The 24,619-nt window shown below is 44.7% G+C and overlaps 1 protein-coding gene across 1 annotated transcript in view; it reads left to right on the forward strand.

The window, feature by feature from the left end:
- Nucleotides 1-24,619, forward strand: part of LOC147683352 (vesicle-associated membrane protein 2-like) — a 302,743-nt gene that overhangs the window by 237,815 nt on the left and 40,309 nt on the right. The window lies entirely within an intron of this gene.

The raw sequence follows: 24,619 nt of genomic DNA on the forward strand, positions 1-24,619 counted from the left end.
CATGCATACAGCATGCACCCCATGGCCCTGTAGGGCCCCCTTTGTTTCGTCACAATCACACTTTTCATGGCAGGCTTACCACCATGAAAACTGCGATGGTGAGGAAACTAGTAATATGGTTGGTGATGCTGCAGCACCACCACCAGCATATTACTAGCCTCACACTGCTGCAAGACTACCAGGGTTCACGGATCTCAGGGGGCAGCAGTGGTTTTGTGGCGGTCCGAGCACCATAGTCAGAATATGCTGGGTGGACCGCCACCACAACTATGTCAGTCCAGTGGACAGTGAATTTAAGTTTTAAAGCAATAGTAGGGCAGACCAGAGACATTCTGCTCATAAGCTTCTTAGCCGAAAAAATCGTAAACATGGTTCCGGCCATCGATGTAAATATAATACGTAACATATTTCTCTCGCTGCACAGCTATATTGAAAAGCTAGATGAGGGCATCCCCCTTTGTCAGTTAACTTAGAAGTATGGGCATGACTGGGCGATTACATGGGAATCTAAAGCAGGGGCACCCTGCAGTACTGTTTGTATCTGTATGTCTAGGTACCAACGCCATTAGTCACCATGGCAACAGATTAGGGTGCTTGCAGTCCATTAGGCTGTATAGATACTTGCTATACAATATTGTGACAACCCAGCTCACCTCTCCTCTTGCTGAAATGCTGGCTTTTTCAGACATACTGAATTTACGATTGCTGACAGTTATCAAAGTTGCTACAGAGGTTGACGCACATGCTGCACAGATCTGTGAGTGAAGCTGAGGTCACAGGCATGCTTATAAGAAGCGTCGACTCAGCGTCTGAGGGAGATGTGCTCTAGTGGATAATCAGTTACCTCTGGAAACAGACCAACCGGCATTTTAACTACCCCATTTTATTTTATGTTAGGCAAATCACGTTGTCTCATTGAACTTTAGATGCTTTATCCGCCAAAGTTGTATGGGCTCAGAAACAGGCTGGCTCCCAGTATCGATGACAAGAGCTGCACATTTAAATTTCAATCGTGTGAGAGATATACTCAGCTACAATCGGCACACACAGAGATGCTACTAAAGTTCTTTGAAATGGGCAGAGCATGTTGTAATAAAAGATATTAGTATTGTATTGTGGTCTATAGAAAACTGACTCAATAAAAATCCGTATATTTTTTGCATCTTAAATGTTAAGTGTTTTGTATGTTACTTGACATCGTACTCTGGTTGGCTCTCCGTTACTAGCTAAGAGAGACAGCCAAATACCAGCCGCGGCCGATATAAACACAGGGTCGTGGGGGGCAGGTAGGGTCCTTTGGCCATTACACCACATCCTCTCCCCACATTCAAGGTTAGCAGTTGGTTCTGTTTTAGGCTGCGCTAACAGGAGAAATGGGCTGGTGTAAGCTGCCTTCTGACAAGAGCCCGGGCACGTCTCTTTTTTTTTTAATTTAGATTAACCGCTGGGCAAAGTAGAAGCGTTTTTATGCCAGTAATAAGCTAAAAACACAATGTACTCCCCACCCCCCCAGATACAATGGTCAGCCTGTCTTCTCCCAAACTCGGCCTGTTAGTGTCTGGGAATCACAAGATCTCAGAATCTCACTTTTTCAGCTCTTGCTGGGGACGCAAACGGGAAATGTTCAGATGTAGACTGATGGTAGCAAAGCCGAAAACATTACTGTCTCTGTTCGATTACAGCACCAATGCAGGTTTTGGCTGCAACCACAAAATGTGTAAGTAAGTACACCTACGTAAGTGAAACACATGCTCGAGGCATGTGAGCTGTAGATCACATGCTTTGCATACTCCTGCCAGCTAGTGTTGGGTCCGGATGTTTGCAAGTTGCCTTTCTTCAAAGAAGTCTTTCTAGTCACGAGGTAAGGTGACTCCTCCTTTCAGTGAGAGTGCGCATGTGCATCGGCTCCATTGTTAGATTGTTTTTTCTGCCATTGGTTTCGGGCGTGTATTGCTGTACTCCAGTTCGAGGGTTCTCCTCAGTGCGCAATCAACTTACCCTCAAAGGTATTGTTTTCAATCGCGTATCCCATTTCTTCGCGTATCGTAACATTTATATAAAAACTCTTTCTTGATCAGAAAATTCGTGGATGGCCGCCGGGCCTAGCCACGTCCGTCCACCTCACAGTCGATGGATCCGACTCCATTTAAATTCTGCCCTCGGTGCCACACGAAGTTCCAGAGCACCGACTCAAACAAAGTGTGTAAGTTGTGCTTCTCTCCGGAGCACAACGAACAGGACTATGAAGTGTGCAAATCTTTCTGCTTGAAGAAAATGCTCCAAGACAATTGGGCTTGACGTCACGAAATGCAGAGCCAAAACATCGGGTCCATTCCAGACCTCTTCGGAGAAGATGCTGAGCAAGAGACCCACAATGCACTTGGGACCAAGGAAGAAGAACAGGAAGAGCCTGTTTCCATCTCAGAATCTGGCACCGATATTGATAAAGACATTCCGCAAGGCCAGCGTATCGTGAGTACCGAACCACCCTTTCCCTAAAGTCCAACTCAGCCCAAGAAAAAGGCTCCGGTCCCACTTCTGCCTTGGGGCCATGGTCGGCACCGAGAAAATGTTTCCAACGCCCCACCTTCCGGCTCAGCACCAAAACATGCAATAAAGCCTTCCGGTTTGAGTTAAAGTCCGCCACATTCGGGCACCAAGCTCAAACCTTCAGCCCCGAAACATGAAACAATCTCGGAGTCAGTCCCTTCGACACTGAAACAAAAATCGGCGTTGGATCTGAAAACACTGGAATTGAAAATCTTTGCACTGAGACACAAAAAGGCTCCTCTACCACAACAGGAGCCCCCTGTTTTGATGTCCCGCTTCCAAAACCAGACCAAAACAGAAAGAACTGTATATTAATCCTAAAACTGAACATATTTCTACTAAATTGCCACATAAACGTAAACCTGATGTAGAGGACACTTATCATATTCCTCTAAAAAAGAAGCATGTTGGTACTAACCCTTCTCCTCCTCCCCTATCACCTCCTTCCCGACAAAACCAGCATTTACTAATTACACCTACAAATTCACCAAACCACAAACACTTGATGATCAGGATGACGGAAATGGGGGAGATGATACTCTGCCTGCAGACCCCGGGAAGCATTATAATACTGATTCACCCACAGACAATAATCCTGACCTTTATCCTACAAAGCCTTCCCCACCAGATGACAATGTAGGTTATATAGAACTATTAAGTAGGGCTGCTGAATATCATGGGGTTCAATTACATAAGGAATCCCTAGAGGAGGACTTTCCCTTTGAGACTCTTAGTAATTCACAAAGATCAAGCTACACACTTGAATATATGACGTTACAATGCATGCAATTACAATGCATGCTTTTACAACGCAGTCTTTACATCGCAACTACCATTACATTGCATGATTTTACAACCCTATGCCATTACAACGCATTTTTTAAAACTACCATTACAACACATTCCATTACAACGCATACCATTACAACACATACCATTACATTGCATAATACTTTTAGGGCAACAGTAGGGTAAGTGTTGGATAGTGAAGGGTAAAAATTCCAATTTTCACACCAGTGAGCGCAACAGTCGGGTAAGTGTTGAATAGTGTAGGGGTAAAAATGACTAAGTGTTGGATAGCGTAGGGGTACAAATTACCATTCCCACTCCAGTGAGTGCAACAGGAGGGAAAGTGTTCGATAGTGTAGGGGTAAAAATTGCTATTCCCATGTACCCCGAAACCCATGCCTACCCTAATACTAAAGAAATCTCCAATACTTACATCACAATGCGCTGTAATGGCATGCGTTGTAGTGACATGCGTCGTAATGGTATGCATTGTAATGGCTTGTGATGTAAAGGCAGTTGCGTTGTAACAGTTGTGTTGTAAATGTAGGTCATTGTAATGACTGCGTTGTAATGGATGTTTCCCACACACTCCCTATGCTCAAAGGCATGTTGAGGCATGTTGACAACATATTTAAAGACCCGGTTCGTGCACGCACTCTTACCCCTAGAATAGATAACAAATATAAATCTGTACTATCAGATCCAGCTTCCATTAAAGGCCAATTACCATTAGACTCTTTAGTGGTTTATAATGCCCATAAACGGGCCAATTCACAGACGCCAGAAGATGCCACCCCCCCCCCTCCAGACAAAGAGTGTAAACTGTAAAGTGTAAGATTCCTCCTGGAAAAGAGTAGCCACCAAAGCAGCAAATCACTGGCGTATTGCTAATACCCAGGCCCTTCTAGACAGATATGACAGAGCGCACTGGGACGAAATGGAGCAATTACTCCAATTTCTGCCAGATGAGCATAAATCCAAAGCTCAAGACTTGATTCAAAAAGTGAAGCTCATCTAATTCTTCAATCAGGTGCACACTGGATACTGCTTACACTGCAGCTAGGGCAATTAATACTAGAGTATTATTAAGAAGACACACTTGGTTAAGGATTTCTGGGTTTAAACCCGAAGTCCAGGCTTACATTCTTAACACGCCATTCGACAAACAACATCTCTTTGGTCCTGTTGTAAACACTTCTTTAGAGAAAATGAAAAAAAGACACAGACGTAGCAAAGTCTATGGGAGCCCTACAGTCTCCTTCCAATCGTGGTTTCTTTTGTCACTCCTACTATCGTGGGGGTCAAAGAATATTTCTTCAGACACTGCCTCTGCAACATACAAAGGCAACAATCAGTCCTCTTCCTCAAGATGTATCTTTAGAGGAGGGTACAGAGGCAACAACGGCAAGGGTAGAGGTAAAGGTTCCACAACATGTACTTCCACTTCACCTAACAAACAGTGACTTACCTCCGCTTCCCCCCAGTCATTCAACACCTGTCAGGGAACGTCTTTCACAATTCCCCCCGTCTGGCAATCAATAACTACAGACAAATGGGTGATAGGAATTATCCAATCTGGTTATTGCCTGGAGCTTACCAACAGTCCTCCAAAGATTGCCCAATGTTCATACAAAATGTCACTAGAGCTTCTACACCACCTCAAGCAAGAGCTTCAGTCTTTCCTACTAAAGGGAGCCATAGAGACTGTACTGCTACACTATCAAGGGTCGGGCGTATACTTCCTATACTTTCTAATACCCAAAAAGGACGGCTCTCTCAGACCCATACTAGACCTCAGAGAGCTAGATCATTACATACAATCAGATCATTTTCACATGGTGACACTTCAACAAGTGCCACTTCTACAGCAAGGCGACTTTATGTCTACTCTAGACTTAAAGGATGCATATTTCCATATTCCAATACATCCCACTCATTGCAAATATCTCAGATTTGTGTTAGCAGGGCAACATCACCAATACAAAGTGCTTCTATTTGAAGTCACCCCTGCTCCCAGTGTTCACCTAATGCCTGGCAGTAGTCGCTATTCATCTGCGAAGACAAATTCAAATTTAAATTTTATTGTTTGATTACTAAAAATCATAACAAAATGTTAAAACCATATGAATTATATATACATACACAACTTTAAAAAGGAGTGAAAAAAGGACTTTATTTAGTGCAACAGCAGTGCAGTAATCTAGCAAGGAAAATGGATACATAAAAAAAATTGTCCTGGCGGCGTGTCGAGGGACCCAAGCGGACGGAGAGAAGATAGCAACAGCGTCGAGAAACAGAAGACTCAGTGGACCTCAGACGGGGTCAGGAGGAGGAGGACACACATCGAATTGCCAATGAGGACTGACGAGGGGTAATGTTGCACAAAGAAGATAGGCTGAAGCAAGAAGACGGGTACTCGTTTGACCACATGCAAGAAGAACATTATAACAGTGTTCATGACCCATAAGAAGTGCTCCTCTAGCTGGAAGAGGAAGGGCCTTGGACCGGAACAATGAGATTGGACAATGGGCTAAAACATGCCACAGTCTCTAAATTGTTCTAGAGGAGGGGATGGACTGCAGAACTCCACTGACTTATCTTCCCCCCCTTACACGCAAGAGCTGTTGATGGGGTTAAAGCACTCTGCTAAGTTGGGGTGGCGGATGGTTGGGGATCCGTCTGGCACGGAGGCAGGGAGGGAGGAGGCAAGGGGGGGTATTTTTGTACTGTTTGTTTTTTGGGGTTTCTTCTGTATTTCCTGGGTTGCACACAGTGAGATGTTAGAGGGCAAACCAGTGGGTTGGTCGGAAACTGGCCCCCATCTGAAATTAGGTGCGATACTCCGGCTGTATATGTTCTCTGAGGACAAGGTCCACCTTAGAAGGCACCGACATCAACTTCAGGCTGAACATTTCACAGTGTCCTACTTCTTAAGACAGAAAGGTTTAGGGTCGGGGAGGAGGGTAGAGTTGGAATTTTCGTACAGGGAGGGAGGTACAGGTATGGGACGAAGGGGTAGTTTTGTTTTTTCAACGATGTTAATTTTTTGTATTAGTTGCCAGCAAAGTTTACAGGCATGAAACTTTCTTCCTTTTTTTCCAGCAACCACGGCACACATGTAGATCCTTACCTTATCATACATGTATCATCAATCATGGCAACACAAACTCAAACTACCCCTGATCTCGACGCACACCCTACAACTCAAGTGACACCCCTGACTATGCTCACATGAAATGTACATGGTCTGGGCGGCAAAATAAAGAGGGGTTCAGTTCTACAGTGCCTGAAGTGATACTCACCAATGGTGTCCCTATTACAGGAAACACACCTTACTGGTAAGGCATGTAAGGCTATGGACAGATGTGGGGTTCAAAATGATAGTGCACTCAGAGTTTTCATGTGGTTCGAGGGGGGTGGACATTTTAATTAAAAAACAATATCCGCTAATAGTGCTTAACACAAAAACGGACGACCATGGCCGCTTTGCGGCCATAATAGGCCAATGGGAAGGACAATCACTAAATATAGTTTCCGTGTACATTCCCTCCGCCCTGCATGCAGTGACGCTCCCGGCTCTTAGTAAGTTCCTGCTTGACCTTCCGGAAGGGGAACTACTGATCGGGGAGGACCTTAATGCAATCATGGATAGCACCCTAGACCCCCACCCAGCTAAGACACATGCTCCCGGCGTGTCTCATCTTGGGGGCTTTATGGAGGCCATTGGGCTTACGGATGTGTGGAGATGGCACCACCCCACGGTGCAGCATTTCACCTTTCACTCTGGAGTCCACAACAGCTTATACCGGATAGATAATTTTTTTGCTTCAGCGGATTACCATAAAAATGTTGACAGCATAGAGATAAAACCCAGAGGTATCTCTGACCATTCCTCAGTGCTACTGCTATACACATACTGTTGCAAGGTTAGGCGACATATTTATCCCATTTACCCGGGCTACCTGCAGGTCCCTAAAATTAGAAAAGCTGTTCTCACGGCGACAAAGCATTATTTTCAGGAGAATGCCGCATCAGTTGACTCCCAAACTATACTGTGGGAGGCGTACAAAATGGTCCTCAGGGGACAGGCCATTGTCTCTGTCGTGGGGCACAAACGGGAGAAGCAGCGCAACCTACATGTCATAGAGCTAGCACTGCAGGAAGCTGAGGCCCAACACACAAGAGACCCCACACCGGCGACAACCCAGAAATGATGTCTTACACAACAGCAGCATAGGAAATATCTTGAGAACTTGACCAGATCACATCTGGCGGCTACCCAACACAATATATGAGACTGGGGACAAAGCCGGGAAGCTCTTGGCATGGCTAGATAAAAGGGAACAGAGTAACAGATGGATAGCGAGGATTCGGACGGCAGAGGGAAATATTACAACATACCCGCATACCATAGTACACGCCTTAGCGCAACATTTCCAGCAGGTGTACACATCAACCTATGCGATGTCAGTAGAGGAAGCACTAACTTGCATTAAAGATATTGCCATGCCTGGACTCACTCCGGATGCAGCTCTCACACTTGAGGCAGACCTCACGGTGGAAGGACTACAGGTTGCGATAGGGTCATTGCAGTCGGGCAAAGCAGCAGGCCCCAATGGCATCCCCGTTGAACTATATAAGAAAATGGCGGGAACTGTTGCCCCTTACCTGCTGCACATGTATAAAGACTGTTTACAGACGGGCGAGTTTCCGTTAGATCAGAGAATGGCCACCATAGTGACGATGCCCAAGCTGGGTAAGCCGGCCGATGACTGTACCTCATATCGCCCAATTTCATTGATTAATGCGGAGGCTAAAATTCTCGCACAACTGTTGGCGATTAGACTAACGCCCCACCTCGCAACCTTTATTCACCCGGACCAGTCCGGTTTCATGCCAGGCAGAAATACAGCACTAAATTTGAGACGTCTGCATGGAGTGATGGCGCGCATCCCATATCTCAAGGAGCCAGCGGTCATACTGTCCCTGGACGTGAGAATGGCGTTTGATATGGTGGAGTGGGCATTCTTATTTGCAGTGCTTCATCATCTTGGCTTCGGCCCTAAATTCTGTGCATGGGTTTGTCTGCTTTACACCAAACCGGTAGCTCACGTAACAGTTAATGGGCACATCTCTGATGAATTTCCTCTGGCGTGGGGCACCCGTCAAGGCTGTCCCCTGTACCCACTGCTTTTTGCACTGGTAATCGAGCCATTGGCGGGGTGGATTTGTTGAGAACCAATGATACAGGGAATCAGATGGACGGAAGAGTGGGAAGACCGCATATGCGGATTATGTCCTATTATATATGGCATCTCCCAGGCTCTCCATACTGGCCCTCCTGAATATCTGTGAACTCTTCGGACGGGCGTCAGGATGTTCCATAAATTGGTCCAAATCTATAATATACGTACTGCATGGCCCTTCGCCACAACTCCCCAAAGAATGCCCGCTCGTGATCGCAGATGGTATGTTCAAATATCTAGGGATCTATATCACAGCCAACGCCAAAGACTTTTACAAAAATAACCTGCTGCCCCTGCTGGAACGCCTTAGACGGGACACAACACACTGGGAGGCACTGCCCCTCACGCTGTTGGGGAAGGCGGTGCTTTTTAAAATATGGCACTTCCTCGTTTCCTGTATGTGCTGGAGAACACGCCATTCTTTTTGTTTGGCGAAAGAAGCTCTTGAATCAAGGAAGATTCCCAAGTATTTATAATGTGGCACTGTGTCAATGCTTTTGTTGTTGAAAAACCACCTGCTTTTCTGATGCTTCTGTTTGCTGAAATGAATTATTTTTGTTTTTGATGGGTTCAATTCGAGGGCGTTTTCAAGTGTCTAAGGAAGAAGTTCATCAAGAAGCCTCTGCAAACCAACCTTTGCGGGCCTCAAGAACACAAGGTCGTCAGCGTATAGCAGGTTACTGATTCGGGTCCCGTCCAGTTGGGGCGGATGAATGTTGACCTTCTCAAGTATGGGGGTTAGGTCAGAAATAAATAAATTAAAAAGAAGGGGTGCCAAGACGCAGCCCTGTTTGATGCCGCTTCTTGTTTGGATTTTTTTGGAGACGTGGGACCCATCGCCCAACTTTATCCTTATCCACGTCTGTGTGTGGAGTTGAATGATGACTCGTAAGAGGGCTGGGGGTATATCCCAGCGGACTAATTTTCGCCTTAGACGGCCGCATGGCACTCGTTCATAAGCCGCCTAAAAATCGACGAAGCAGCAGTATAGTTGCATAAAGTGGACGTTGGCCTTCTCCATCAGTACGGATAATGCAAATAGGTTACTGGTTGTGCCTGACTTGGCTACAAAGCCAGTCTGGTTGAAGGGAAGACGCTGTGTTGATTCAACCCAGGATGTCAGTTCCGCTAGTAGGATGCTGGCATAGTATTTGGATTCAATGTCAAGGAGAGCTATTATTCGATAATGTTTTGGGTCGTCTCTTCTGCCACTTTTATAGATGGGATGAATGATAGCACCTTTCCAAGAATCCGGGATGTAGTTTTTCAGCCTGCAGTGTGAGAACAGTGGTGCGAGGAGACCTGACCACAACGTTTCGTCTGATTTAAACAAAGCTTGAGGTAATCCGTTGGGACCCGGTGCTCCATCTGACCTACCCTTCCTGATAATCCGGGCGATGGTGTTTATTAAAATTCCGTGTGTCATCTGCGTCCCTTAGATGGAACCATTTTGTGGCTCCTCGAATATCAGTATATCCCAGACACCTTCAACCTTGGGAGTAGGCCCTGTGTTTCCTGTGGAATGGGCATCAGTGGATGGTGGCTGGGATTTGAGTGTCAAAGGAGGGCTAGGGGGCTGTTGCCCGGTTGAGTTTTCTCTGAAGTGATTGAATAGAAAGTTAGTCCAATCGTCAGCACTTATGCTTGTAGTAAATTGTTCTCTGTCTCCTAGAGGGCCTCTGTTCACATGGGCCCAAAATAACTTTGTGTTCGACTTTTTGCTGGCATGGACTAACTTCAACCAAAACTGGTCTGACGCTGATTGTTTGTCTCTATGTACAGATGCCTTAAGAGATTTTTGGGCTTGCTTGTAGTAGTTAAATAAAATTACATTTCCAGGGCTTTTTCTGGTCCGACGCAAAGCAGCGTTTCTTAGTTGTTTTAACATTTTTGTTGCAAGAGAAATGCGAGGTTGAGGAGGATCTGGCCGGGGAGGAGGTTTGATCGGAAATTAATTTAATAAACTGTTAATGAGCATTTCCTATCAGTTGATAATAGACGCGTCTTTTTCACCTTGTGAACGTAGAAGATGACAGCATTTTTCTATGACATTTGGGACGACGCTTGACGACCATTTCATTCGTCTTAGATTCTCCGTATGACTGTCTGATATCGTGCGAGAAAGTGCATGATGGTGAGGGATATCGGAGGATAATGTTATTATTTGGGGTCGATGATCACTTTCCCCCAGTGCTGCTATATGATGGCACTCGATTAGGGTGAGCATTTTGCTGTTGGCCAGTGTGAAGTCCAGAAATTAGTGGGTTCGTCCGTTGGTTCTTGTCCAGGCCGGGCGGGTGTCTGTGGGTGAGCGACCATTTATTACTATGTAGCCTACTCTGGTAAGTTGGAGAACTGCGTATTCACCCAATTTAGACAGTCTGAGTCCAGGCGGTAGTGTTTGCATGGCAAGATGTGAGGGAACCGCTGAGAGAGGGATTCCTAGATCTTCAAACTGGTTGTAGAAAAGGTTAGTGTTGAAATTTCCAGAGATTAGACATGGTATACTGCTGTATGTGTTTAAGATCAGGCAGTCCAGTTTGGTTTTTTTCTCGCTGGGGCATAGAGAGATGTAAACATTTAACAAAATTAGCTTACTCTCTGACAAGGAATTGTCGGTCAAGATGCCAGTGACCTAATCAAGATCAAATTTTAGATGTCTAATGCGTGCTGACACCCTGGTAGCCACGTAGATAGACAGCCCGCCACATTGTCTGCCGTGCTTGCTCTGTCTTGTGGCTGGCGATGTAAATTCCAGATACCCTTCGAGTGGGTTTCTTGATGATTGCCAGGTTTCCTGGAGAAAGATGATGTTGTGTTTTTTTTAAGAATCTTAGTGTGTCCGGAGATTGCAGTTTCGACGAAAGACCCTTGATGTTCCAGGAGCAGATTGTTTCGAATTATTTCAATTAATCCTGCTTTGGAAAAGGGCTGCTGGCAGCCATGACCAATCTGAGCTTCTGGTGGTTTGCTGGACTTCACTGCACTCATCGTTACCGACTAGGGAGCAACTTCTGGCTGACTTTAAAATTGAAAAGGGGGCGTGGCTTGTGCTTGATGCTGGAACCCTGCTGGGAGCAAGTATTGAAGGATATCGGGAAACTCGATGCGTTGCTATAATTATTCCCCAGTTTTTAAATTGGTCAGCTGTTGATTGAACCAATTCCCTTATGGCTTTAGATGCTAGTGTAATTAGGGTCAATTCTCCCTTGTGGGGCCAGTGATGGGTTTAAATTCAATGGCAGGGATGTCTTTTGATTCGAGCCTGCACAAGTCTAGATTTGATTTGACGAGCCGGATTATGTTCCTGCGATTTAATATGTCGTGCGGGCCTTGGGAGATATACTCTGGTGTAAACAGCAATTTGGTTTCATTAGCGTCTATGGCCAGAGTTTGAATTTCTGCTGGTAAGGGCTCGGATGACGTAGGCTTGTCTACTAACAATCGTTCAGAAGTTGAAATACAGTGCTTAGGGGGGGGGGGGCTTGCTCACTAGCTTGGTTGGCTGATGCTGAGGAAAAAACTGCTTGCTGATGCTGAGGAAAAAACTGTTTATCTGCGAAGACAACATCATATTCATGTCTTCCCGTACTTGGACAACTGGCTCATTAAAGCCAGCACTTACCCAAAGTGTCTCTAATACACTCAGATAACACGCAAATTGCTGCACCAACTGGGGTTTACAGTAAATGTGTTAAAGTCTCATCTCCAATCTTCCAACATACAATCCTATCTGGGAGCCACTTTAGATACACAAAAAGGTCTAGCTTGTCCCAATGCAGCCAGAATTCCCAATATTCATGCTCTAATCACCCAGTTTCAGTCCAACCACTCACTACCAGCTCAAGTGTAGATGCAACTGCTAGTAATGATGGCATCTTGCATCATGATTGTTACTCATGGAAGGCTTCACATGCGTCCCCTTCATGAATGTTTAGCGAGTCAGTGGAACCAGTCGTAGGGTCAATTAACTGATTTAGTGTTGGTAAACGCCCGTACCCATAACTCTCTGCAGTGGTGGAACCCACAAAATCTGTCCAAAGGGTGGCCCTTCATTGACCCTGTTCCACAGACAGTGTTAACAGCAGACGCGTCGCTCACAGGTTGGGGAGCTCATCTTCAAGATCACACAATTTAGGGCATGTGGAGTCAAACGCAAATACATCTCCACATAAATCACCTAGAGCTGAAGAAGTGTTTCTAGCACTCAAAGCCTTTCATATTCACCTTGTGGGCAAAACTGTCCCAGTTTGCACCGACAACATGACAGCCATGTAACATATACAAAAAGAGGGGGGAGGGACACTCTCTCCAACTGTCACGCCTAGCACAAGCCATTTTAAGTGGGCCATACACCACAGAATTTATCTCCTAGCAGAACACCTTCCAGGAGTAAACAATCAAATTGCTGACCTTCTCAACAGACGAAGGCAGCAAATCCATGAGTGGGACCTTCACCCTCATGCTCTCCTCCCATACTTTCAAAGGTGGGGTTTTCCTCAAATAGAGCTATTTGCCACACACCAAAATGCAAAATGCCCAAGCTTTGCCTCCGTATCCACACCCATTCTCCAAAGGCAGTGCACTATGGATGAACTGGTCAGGGATATTTGCCTATGCTTTTCCGCCTCTCCCATTCATTCCACTAGTGGTTCAGAAGCTCAGGCAAACATCCCTCACACTAATCCTAGTAGCTTCCACATGGGCCCAACAACAACCATGTTGGAGCTGTCAGTAGTTCCACATCAAAAGCTGTATCTAACATCCAGTCTCCTCACTCAGAGCCACAGAGAAATAAGACATTCAGATTCCAAAGCACACCACCTAGCGATCTGGCTCGGAAGTCATAGAGTTTGGTTATCTGAATCTTCCACCAGACTGTATGAACCCTATTCAAGAAGCCAGAAGGCCTACAACTATAAGGGCCTGTTATGCAGCTAAATGGAAATGATTTGTTATATATTTTAATAATAACAATATAAATCCTTTGGATGCTTCCATACAAAGTATCATCTCTTATTTATTACACTTGCAGCAGGCAGCATTAGCATACACATCCATCTGCTTACATCTCACTGCAATAGCTGCATACCTACAAAATAGACGCACTTAAATGCCTTCATAGGAGGACTAAAAAGAGTAACACCACCAAAACCTACACCTGCCCCAGTGTCGAACCTTAACATAGTCTTTACACGATTAATGGGTCCAACTTTTGAACCAATGCATAAATGTGAACTACAATTTCTTTCATGGAAAGTCGCTTTCCTCATTGCAATTACCTCACTGAGGAGAGTAGGTGAGCTACAAGCGCTAACGGTAGAATAACCTTTTTTCCAGCTTCACAAAGACAAAGTGGTTCTTTGTACTAACCCTAAATTTCTACCTAAAGTAGTTTCTGACTTTCATATCAATCAATCGGTTGACTTACCTGTGTTTTTTCCTCAACCAGATTCAGTGGAAGAATGAGCTCTACACACCTTAGATGTTAGAGGAGCTGTGCTATATTACGTAGAAAGAAGAAAAACATTTCACAAAACAAAAAAACTCTTTGTTGCTTATTCTCCACCACACAAAAGCAATCCTTTATACAAATGAGGTATTGCTAGATGGATTGTCAAATGTATTCAGACACGTTATCCGGAAGCAAAAAGAACTTTAACACTACTCCCTAGAGCGCATTCTACTCGCAAAATAGGGGCTACTACGGATTTATTAGGAAACATTCCCATAGCTGACATCTTTAAAGCTGCAACATAGTCTACACAGCACATATTCACAAAGCACTATTGTGTAGATATGCTAGTGAGGCAGCAAGCTAATGTATGCAAGGCAATACTTTGAACACTCTTTCAGACAACTGCAACAGTTATAGGTTTGCCACCGCTTTGGGAGTATACTGCTGTGTAGTCTATGCAAAGCATTTGATCTACAGCTTCCATGCCACGAACGGAAAATGTTACTTACCCAGTAAGCATCTATTCTTGGCATGTAGAGCTGTAGATTCACATGCGCCCACCCGCCTCCCCAAGTACCTTTACCTGTTGCAGTTTCTTACTCATATACACATGCATGGACATCTTTTTCAACACTTACTAACTCCATTCTCACCCTCTGCAGGAAAACAATCTAACAATGGAGTTGTTGCCCATTTACACTATCACTGAAAGAAGGAGTCACCTTACCTTGTGACTGGACAGACTTCTTCGAAGAGAAACAACTTGCAAACATCTGTACCCAACACTAGATGGCAGGAGTATGCAAAGCATGTGAATCTACAGCTCTACATGCCAAGAACAGATGCTTACTACGTAAGTAACACTTCCCTTACCTGCTGTCTCTTCTGTAAATCAAGAACTAGAGAGATATGCTGGTTATCGGAACGGCCCTCACACACAATGGAAAACTAATACTCTTATTGAGGCCAGAATTGATTCTTCATTTCCACGTATAGTTGGGCTCAGACACATTGTTCTTCAACAATACTTATAAATGACAAATGCATTTCTCTGCATATAATTGTGTTATTTTTTATGAGCAGAGATCTAACATGCAGGTCTTTGGAGGTTTACCCAGGACTCGGATACAGAAATTGTCTGCACATAGCTCCACAGTTCATAGAGGGGGTTGAGATTAGAAAAGAACACGTCCTCCGCTGGGAAACTATGTGATGGGCTTCAAAGTTAGCTTGGTGCAAATTGTGGAAATTTTCAGAAAGATGCAGGTTGATGGTACCTCACCTAAATATGCTCAGGCAGCACTGCAGAAAGGTACAAGCCTTTGTTCTTTCTACTGCTAAATCCCTTTGTGAATAGCAAACAATTGTAAACCATTTCAAAACTGTAACTTTACCTTTGTGAACCAGGCCCTCAATGTTTCTGGAATAATAGCCTGGGCTCACCCATGTTGTCTCCGGCCACTGAGTATTATTATTATTTTTGCAGTTTTATATAGTACAGACTCGACCAGAAGGTATTGGAATGCTTTAGATGAGCACCAGTTACATTACACAAGGACACATTCATTTGAGAGATTACGTGATTTTCCCAGAATCAAAAGATGTTGAGCCAATGCAGAGACTTAAACCTAGTTCTCTGGCCCTAAGGCCACATCCTCGCCCAGAATCAGCCACCTCCCACTGTTAACTTCTTAAGCTGAGACCCCCCTTCCCTGCACCCCATGTTCAGCAGAGAGCACAGCTGTTTGTGGAGTTTATACACACAGCAAAGCCTATAGAAAGCCAAGAATAGAACCTACAAAGAAGGACAGGCTCTGCTCCCATCCCACCCCCACTACATGCTGTTGATGTGTGAGAAACAGATGGACCATTTACCAGCCCTAAATTCTACATGACAGATACCTCGCCTCACCTTGGTGTCGAGCTTGGTCTGAAGCCCATAATCCTATGGGTGGGATTTATTTCTGCATCATTCATCCTACCCAATGCTATGGGTGGTGCTTACTGGGAGCAACACACATTTTCAATGAGAAAAACTGGATGCAGAGGGCTCCTGAGCTCAGTTATTCCAGTGAATACGACACATGGACGTGAAGGCATGTGAACACTACTATACTGATGGTAAGGAGTCTCTGTACAGAGGTAGTGACAGAAAAATCTACAAAAAAACAGAGTGGGGCATGCTCTGGCCTGGGTGTGGACCCTTATGAGACCTGCTCTGTTCTGTACACCTTGGGAAGGGTGCATCTCTTCTGCTTGTCGATCAAGGGGAGAGACTTGACTAGCTCTACCCCGGCGGGCAGATGTCCAAAAAATCAGTGAGGCTGCGGTGACGCGTCAGCAGTAGTAGCCTGAACTCTTTGGAAGGGGGCCCTTTAGACACCTTTATACTTTTGCGCTGTCACTTGACACATTATGTTTTTTTTAACCCCCTCCAGGTTATGACTACAGGGCCACCCACTTGTGTCCCGTGGGGGTAACATTCTTCAGTGATCTGGATGAGTTGATAATTATAATGATCATTGACATCATTAGCCATTAAGTATATGCACATTTCTTCATCAAGAGAAAGTCCAGAGCAGAGTACATAGGATGATTTAAGTATTGTTTTATGAACACATTAGTCTTGAACAGCATAAAGTTGGTTGCCACTTCTGAGTCCTTCCAGTTGTGGCACTATCGTGCCCTGCAACATTACCCATGACTATTTGTTTTGATACGCCAGTCGAAGTGCATGAGCATGTATATGGAGTAAACACCAATGAGTGAAACACATATGTTTTATTAGTATGAAAAAAGCATGTAAGGACAGGTGACTGGTGGGATGTATTGGAGCAACCCCCTGTTGGCATTTATACTTGTGCCATAGATACATTCACTTTCAGGAACTACACAGATTGTCAAGTATTAGCACTGCCTATGCATGCTTTGAATACAATTGCATGCCACACACAGAAATACACGTTGTATACATTTGTGGGGGTGATATAAGTATGATTCCACTCTGACGAAAGCCCCGGACTTTTAGGACATTAGTATAGGGCTGAAACATGTTGGTGTTTTAGGGTCATAGGACCATTATATTCTTCCAACCCCTAATATAGTTTTAATATTTCCCATCCACCCCACCAATAAAGAGATACATTGGGAGTGAATGTGGATTATTTATTATTAAAGCTATCCCCCAATTAAATTGTCTTCTTAAGAGTTCCCTGGGATAAGGTCAATGATGAAGCACGCAACTACTAGAATGGGTGAGGGTCATTTAAAAAAAAAGGATTTTGTCCTTTCCCCACTCTTATTACAGTGGTGCTTAGGTTTGACATGTGATCTCATTGTTTCCTTGCATGTACGACAATAGTCTAGAGGGGATACTTTTTAGGTCAGAAGTTTTCAGGGCCCTCGCCACAATTTGTGGCGAATCCAAGAGCCTCAAACAAAACAATAGCAAAACCTAAATCCTGGTTTAGGGCAGTTTGGATGATTTCAGGTCTCTGTCGCTTAGCTCAAAACTATTCATTTTTGTACAGTCCCATTCAACTCCATTTATAAACTGGGAATTATATTTGATGACGGGTATCCAAGAAATTCTCACAGTGCTCACACAAAAAGGAAGGCTAAGTCCCACTTTAACTGTGGTAAATCACACCAATTCCAAACCCCAATTGTTGCAGGTTATGGCTACTGGCGCAGTTCTTAATGTCAAAATGCTTGATTCCATTCCATCACGTCTACAGAACCAGTACTACCTCCTTTTGCAGCAGCATATTTTATTAAAAGTTTTTTACAATATTCAAGGCCCATTAGAAAGTTAGGTTAGAAGGGGCATTATTACCCAGGCTTTGCACCTTTCAAGACCTTGTCATCCTGCTGGCACATCTATTTATAAATTTTGGAGCACACATATCCTATTCATTTAAGGCACCGACCTTCCTGAACAACTGGATAGCGTTATACAGTGGCGTAACGAAACTTAAGGGAGCTCCCCTGCAAAGTACATGGAGGGGGCACCCCACTCTCCAGACCCAGTCAGGAACTCTCAGGCCAGGGGCTCCATAGCTGCCAAGGTTTGAGATTGCATAAGTGTGACTTTTTCATGATTTCAGTGTACTTATGAGTGACATTCAGTGACCAAATGTGTGACACTTAGAGTAACACTTTCTTGTGAGCAAAACTCAGCAGTAACGTCCATTGCACATCCTCCTGACATCATCGCACATGATTGTACACCTCCTCTCATCACTACAGATGTGCGGCAGTCCTGGAGAAATGTGTCATGGGAGTACTTTTGTGTGTGCGTCTGTGCGTGTATGAGGGTGTGTGTGCGGACGCACGTGTGTGTGTGTGGGCCTGTGCCTGTATGAAAGACTATGTTCACATTTGTTGTGTACTTGTGCATGTCTGTGCGTGTGATGGTGTGGCCATGTATTTGGGTGTTTTTGTATTAGAGAATGTGATTCTATGTGTGCTTGTGTTTGTGCACGCAGATGTTTCTGTTTGTGTGCTTATGTCTGTGCGTGTGATGTGTGTGCATTTATTTATTTTGAGTGTTTTTGTATTAGAACATGGGATTTATGTATGCTTGTGCGTGTGGATGTTTCTGTATATATGCCCTCTGTTCACGTATGAGAGTGTGTGCGCACATTTGTTGTGTGCTTGTGCATGTCTGTGCGTGTGATGGTGTGTGTGTGTGCATGTATTTGTGTGTATGTCCTTGGGTATTTTTGTTCTGGAGCATGTGATTGTATGTGTGCTTGTGTTCTTGATAGTTTCTGTGTGTGCGTTTGTGCGTGTCTGTGTATACATGAGAGTGAGCGCATTTGTGTGTGATTGTGCATGTCTGTGCTTGTGATGGTGTTTGTGTGTGCATGTATATGGGTGTTTTTGCATTATAGCATGGGATTTTATGTGTGTTTGTGTTTTTGGATGTTTCTGGCTATGTGCTTGTCTGAGTGTGTCAGTGTGCATTGGAGAGTGTGTGCTCTCATTGGTGGGTGCTTGTGCATGTCTGTGCATGTGATGGTGTGTGCACTCGGATTTGTTATTTTGGTCCCCTACACGTTGTTTTACTTCCCTGATACAACAATTGGACATTGACCAGACCGTGAACCTATCCCCTAACTTGCCTACACATCAGGACTTGGAACCTGCAGAACTTACCCCAGACTGTGGAGACCTACCGATTTGGCTGATGCCCGGTAGAGCTGCCATATAGCTAAAGAGGAGATGGGTTGGGGTCTCCCCCTCCCTGATGTCGCCTATCCAGCCGGACCTTGGGCAGATTTTCCGCTCGTCTCTACGTCCTGTTTTCCTCCTACCCCTTTACCCTATCCCCTTACCCTTCCTGCCCCATTCACCTTGTCCCCTATGTTCTTTAAATTCTTTTCTTGATACTTATGTCATATTTAACTGATGTAATTTGCAACATTATTGTCCCTCGTGTAAAGCGCTCTGATTCCATTGGGTCTAGACAGCGCTATATAATAATTTATTAGTTAAATGTGTTCCCATTTAGTACTCTTTCTCCCTTTGTCTACTTCCCCAGCTCCTAGCTCCTATCAACTCTCCCCTGAATCTCTCACCTTGCCTGCTAGTCTTCCTAGCCCCCTGTCCTTTGTGCCCTTTGACTAAGCACTCCTTCTCCCCTTGTTGGAGAAAGATCCAATATTTATACTCTGGAGTCTCAGTGTACCCGCTGAGAGAGTCCACTGCGCCTAGGGAGCCACACACAGCTGAGGTATGGTATGGCACCCCTTGCGAAACCACTCCCTCTCCCCTTTTTGGGGAAGGATACAGTATGTAGGCCTTGGAGTCTCAGAGACCCCTCTGAGAGAGTCCACTGCATAAAGGGAGCCTCCCGCAACTGAGATAGAGAAGCGATATCACTTCCCTTGGGATCACAGCTTACTGGACTTTGGATGTTGCTTTGACTCGTCTACCGGTTTGTGTCCCCGTCGCCCTTCCCCTCCTATTTCTATGCGATGTCCTTCACCCTCCCCTCCTCTTTCCCACCTTCATTACCTGTCTACTTCCCCAGTTCCTTCCCCCCTCCCCTGAATCTTTCCCCTTGCCTGCTTTTCCCCTTACATATTTGTGCTTATTGTTTATCTTGACCTTACAAGTAACTTTGTTGCCATGCTCTAATAACTGTGTAACCTTTGTAACGATGTAACCTGTAACTATGATCTGATGCTCATGTAAAGCGCTCTGATACATCCGGGTCTAGCCAGCGCTATATAAAACCTTTTATATAAAATAAAATGAATAAAGTAACATGGGCAATTTATAACATTTATTGGTTTCTCCGAACAGACAGTGTAAAATTGCCAGGCCATTGTAACTTGGCTGCATAACCATCTTTTAGCACAATGTAAAAGTTATAAATCCAACTCCAGTCCTCTGTCAATAAAGTACTACCAAATTAGTATGCTATCAATCTAAAACAGCACAATGACAGTGATCTCTGACTTACTCTCTCAGGGCCGACATTAGCACTGGTGGTGCCCGGTGCTACAATGACCACCTTGTCCACAGATTCCCTCACGATCACCCTCCACCACTGCCCCTCATCTCTCCACAGCCCCTCTCACATCCATTGCATTTGTTTTTATAGTGCTGCTTATACCAGTGTAGGGTGGCAGAGCACTTTACTTCACACATACATTAGGCAAAGACAATGAATCACACGTGAGTAAACCAGTCTAGTAAATGGCACATAACACAAAGAGAATTACAAGGTGTAGGAATCACATGTCATCCATACTTGTAGACTATACATTAAGAGTGTTTGACTGGAGATGCTGAAACGCAGGATTTAATACCAACCACAGAGGCTGGGATTGGCTGTGCTAATAGGAATGCATTTCCACCCAAACATACCCCTTTTAGCAACATTAGGACAATGAAAGACTGGGGAAAAACATAACATTCTAATCTATACCGTGCAGTTTACAAGCAGCTAAGCTCTTTGATGACAGTTTACAGGTCACTATGTTATTTGGTGATTTCAACTAATGAATTGCAAGTATCAAAATTATATCTGTGACAAAAGCACTAACCCACTGCCCTAACCACATAAAATGCATCTATCTGCCCGGTACACATTCTGCAGCTGGCATTTAATGAACCTGTCTGTGCTAGTTTATCGTGAGTCAAAACTGCCACCAAAAACTGGGATCTCTCTCCAGTAGGAGCATTAATGACGACAGTTATCTCATTCTTCTATGGACTTTTTTATTGTGGCCGCAGTAGCACTCTCAGTTCAGTGCCAGGTGCAGCTGCAATACCCCGGTCATATTTGATTCCCTGCACGCATTAATAGTGCTAGCTCTCCCCGCGCATGCGCTGTATAGTTTGAACTACTACTAGGAAATCATGCTTTTTTTGTAATTTGTGGCTTCCTGTGTATGCCTATGTTCTCACACATACATAGCTGCCAAGGTTTCAGATTGCTACGTGTGACATTTTCAAAATGTCAGTGTAATTATGAGTGACATTTCAACAACTAGGAGTGACACTTTCTCTCAAGCAAAATCAAGTAATGAAGATGAGGGAAACATATACATTTCAGAAATTCCACCCATTGGAACAATTAGAAACTCTAGGAACATCTTAAATGTGCTGCAAAGCACTAGAAATCGTCTCTGTCCACATGGGACCTGGCCCAACAGGAAGGATATGTGGTGAAGCACCAACATGAACAAGTTACCCAAAGCCATCTCAGTTATCTAAGTATTACACTGTCTCATCTGACATGCGCACAGACAGGCTGCCTAGCACCATTCTGCATTATCCTCACAGGCTGAGGCTGGTGCAATAATCTCCTCCCATACAACATAGATGATAGCTTATTGCTGTCAGAAACCTGTTTTAAATTACCCCAGACTCTTCTTCAAACCAGTGGAAATTACCCTCGCACTGAGCTCTTTCTTAGCTTCTGAGAGACAAATCCAAGGTTACCAGACCACAGAATGCCGATTCTTTTGAAAAGCATGCTGCATGCATTAAAATAAAATTAAAACTTTCATAGCCCTGTGGGGGTTTCAGGAGGCAATAGCAGGATGACAGGAGAGCGTCGTGCATGCATCAGTTGGCACGCATCGGCTTGGCAGACACACACTTTCAGGGCAGCTGCTGGCAATTCTAGGCCTTTGACAGGCAACCCAGGGACCCGAGTGCAGCCTGGTGGGCTCTGTGCCTGCGAAGCAGAACGGGAGGGACGTGAAGCTCGAGGAGGGGTCGGAAGGTACAGGTCCTCTCATTGAGCCTCCCCCCTGGGTATGGGAATGGAAAGTCTTCAGGGGAGAATGCAGAGGGCGGGTGTGAACAGCCGAGCAATGCCCATTGGGAAAGGGTCCTGGGTGTGCACTTCACAGGTCTTTAAGACCGTTTGCGAGTTAACGAGGTTTTGTCGTTTTTCATCCCTTCTTCCAGCCACTGCAGCCCCATTCTGCCTATTTCTGGAAGAATCGGCCCCCCCGAAATGTTTTCTTAGCCCCACTCCCCCCCCCCCAAATTGCACTGCTGGGTGTGAATACACAGTGGGACATTTTCAGTCATGGGGCAGCATAAAATTAAGGTTATTTACATAGTGAAGGGTTTTAACATCATTGCGATAACATCAACACATTTCATTTTTCACTCCTACGTTTGTAATCGAAAGAAGCCCAATTCACCGCTCATCCTAATTAGGCAGACAGTTTCAAACATGGTAAATATATGCGAAATAAAATAGCAATAATGGAAGATGCAGCCATGCCAGGACACTACAAAACGTCTGAGTTACAGTGAGTTTTGTACACTACCGGCACCCGCTGCCGACAGAGGCGGCTCTAGGCTCATGGCGGCCCTGGGCAGGGAGCGTAGGTAGGGGGCCCGGAAGAGGGGGTCCGGGTGGGGCGGAGGCCAGTGAAGAGGGGGGGGGTCAGGGTGTTTGGAAGTGGAACAGAGCCGGAGGCCGCCAAATCCCTGCCAGGGGCTGCCCCACAAATATGTATCCATCCTCAGAAGATTATTATATTAAGGATATATATTGGCGTGGTGGCCCCTGGGGTTTGGTGGCCCTGTGCAGGTGCACAGCTTGCACTTGCCTAAGGCCGCCCCTGCTGCCGATCCCGCAATGTCTTTAGGAATTCATTATTCACACTCTCACACACAGTCGGCGGCCTCACTTACTTATCCAAGTTGCAGTAACTGGAGCTCAAGCCATCGCGGCAATTAGCGATTGCCGCTTGCCTCCTCAGAGAGTATTCTGGCAGGGGAGTAGGAGACATTAAAATTCTGGGGGGGATAGGGACAACCTTGTGGACTTTCCATTGGCGCTATACAAATCACCGCCCGTTAAACACATACAATTGCATACTTTCGAAGTGAAATATTGAGAAAAGCAGGCATGTTGTCACAGTTTTCATGTATGCTTCATTGTTATTTACGTTCATATAGTAACTATCAGGCCAAATGTTAAAGAACCATGTAAATTAATCTTGCTGCACCAAGCAAACATAGGTCGCTGACTTAGGGTGGGGGGCGTCGTGTTTGCAAGTGCATTATGATTTGAAAAGTACCTGCTGCTGCATTTCTGGTCTCCAGCAATTTTCAGGCAAAAATTTAAATGTGAAGATAACTTTGGTGATTAATGTTCTTTATTGAGAGAGATCGAAGGTTTGTCTAGTGGAAGTTTTGACTCTTGGTAAGGTAGACACAGTGGGTTAATATGCCTGCTGCAAAGAACGTGTACCCCGCAGATCACAAAATGCAGATCATGTAAATTGGTCAGTGAGTTACTGCTTTTGTCTGAGAGATTATTTTGGTATTTGCAGTTTATAAGTTAAAATCCTAACATTAAACAGTGAGCTATTAACCGTCATCAAAGAGCTGCATGAAAACTTCAAGGTATAGATTAAAACATTATGATTGTTCCCCAGTCTTTCCTTATCCTAAAGTTGGAAAATGGGTTCATTAGGATAGAAATCAATTCTGATTATTAAAGAGAACCCCCCCCCCCCCCAACCATGGTATTATGTTTTAAATTCTGAGTTTGTGCTTCTTTAGTTAGTGTTGCAAAGTCATCCTGTGCCCTCCACAACGTTTTGCTGACTGGTACTGGTGGTACCTGATTCTGACTGACCCTGGCCTCTGCCTGAACAGGCACAGGGCCAGGGCTATTCTGAAAGGGACAATTAAAGATACTGTGAAACACCTACATACACTAGGGTGCACTATGGATTAGGGTACCCATATGATTGGCATGACCTCTCCTATAAGGCCCTAGGTCATAATAGGGCAGGGAGATTAGAACTACCTTTAAGTCCCTAGAATATAATAGGGCATGGCAGTTTAGAGGCCAGCAGCCCTTTCTGTGTTTGCATGTGTGCACTGCTGAAGCCTGAGGTCAGTTTAAAAGTAGCCCTGTGTTGTAGGACTGCTTTTAAAATGCAAATTGTGCCCAATCTCAACTTTTGGGTTTGGGGAACTTATAAATTGATCAACTACAATGCTGGGGCAAAATTAAGTTAAGTGGAAAAATGTTTTCAACTTAACTATAGCTGTATCATATTTGCCACATAATACATCATCT

Source organism: Lissotriton vulgaris, chromosome 11 (genome assembly GCF_964263255.1).
Source record: "Lissotriton vulgaris chromosome 11, aLisVul1.2, whole genome shotgun sequence".
NCBI lineage: Eukaryota > Metazoa > Chordata > Amphibia > Caudata > Salamandridae > Lissotriton > Lissotriton vulgaris.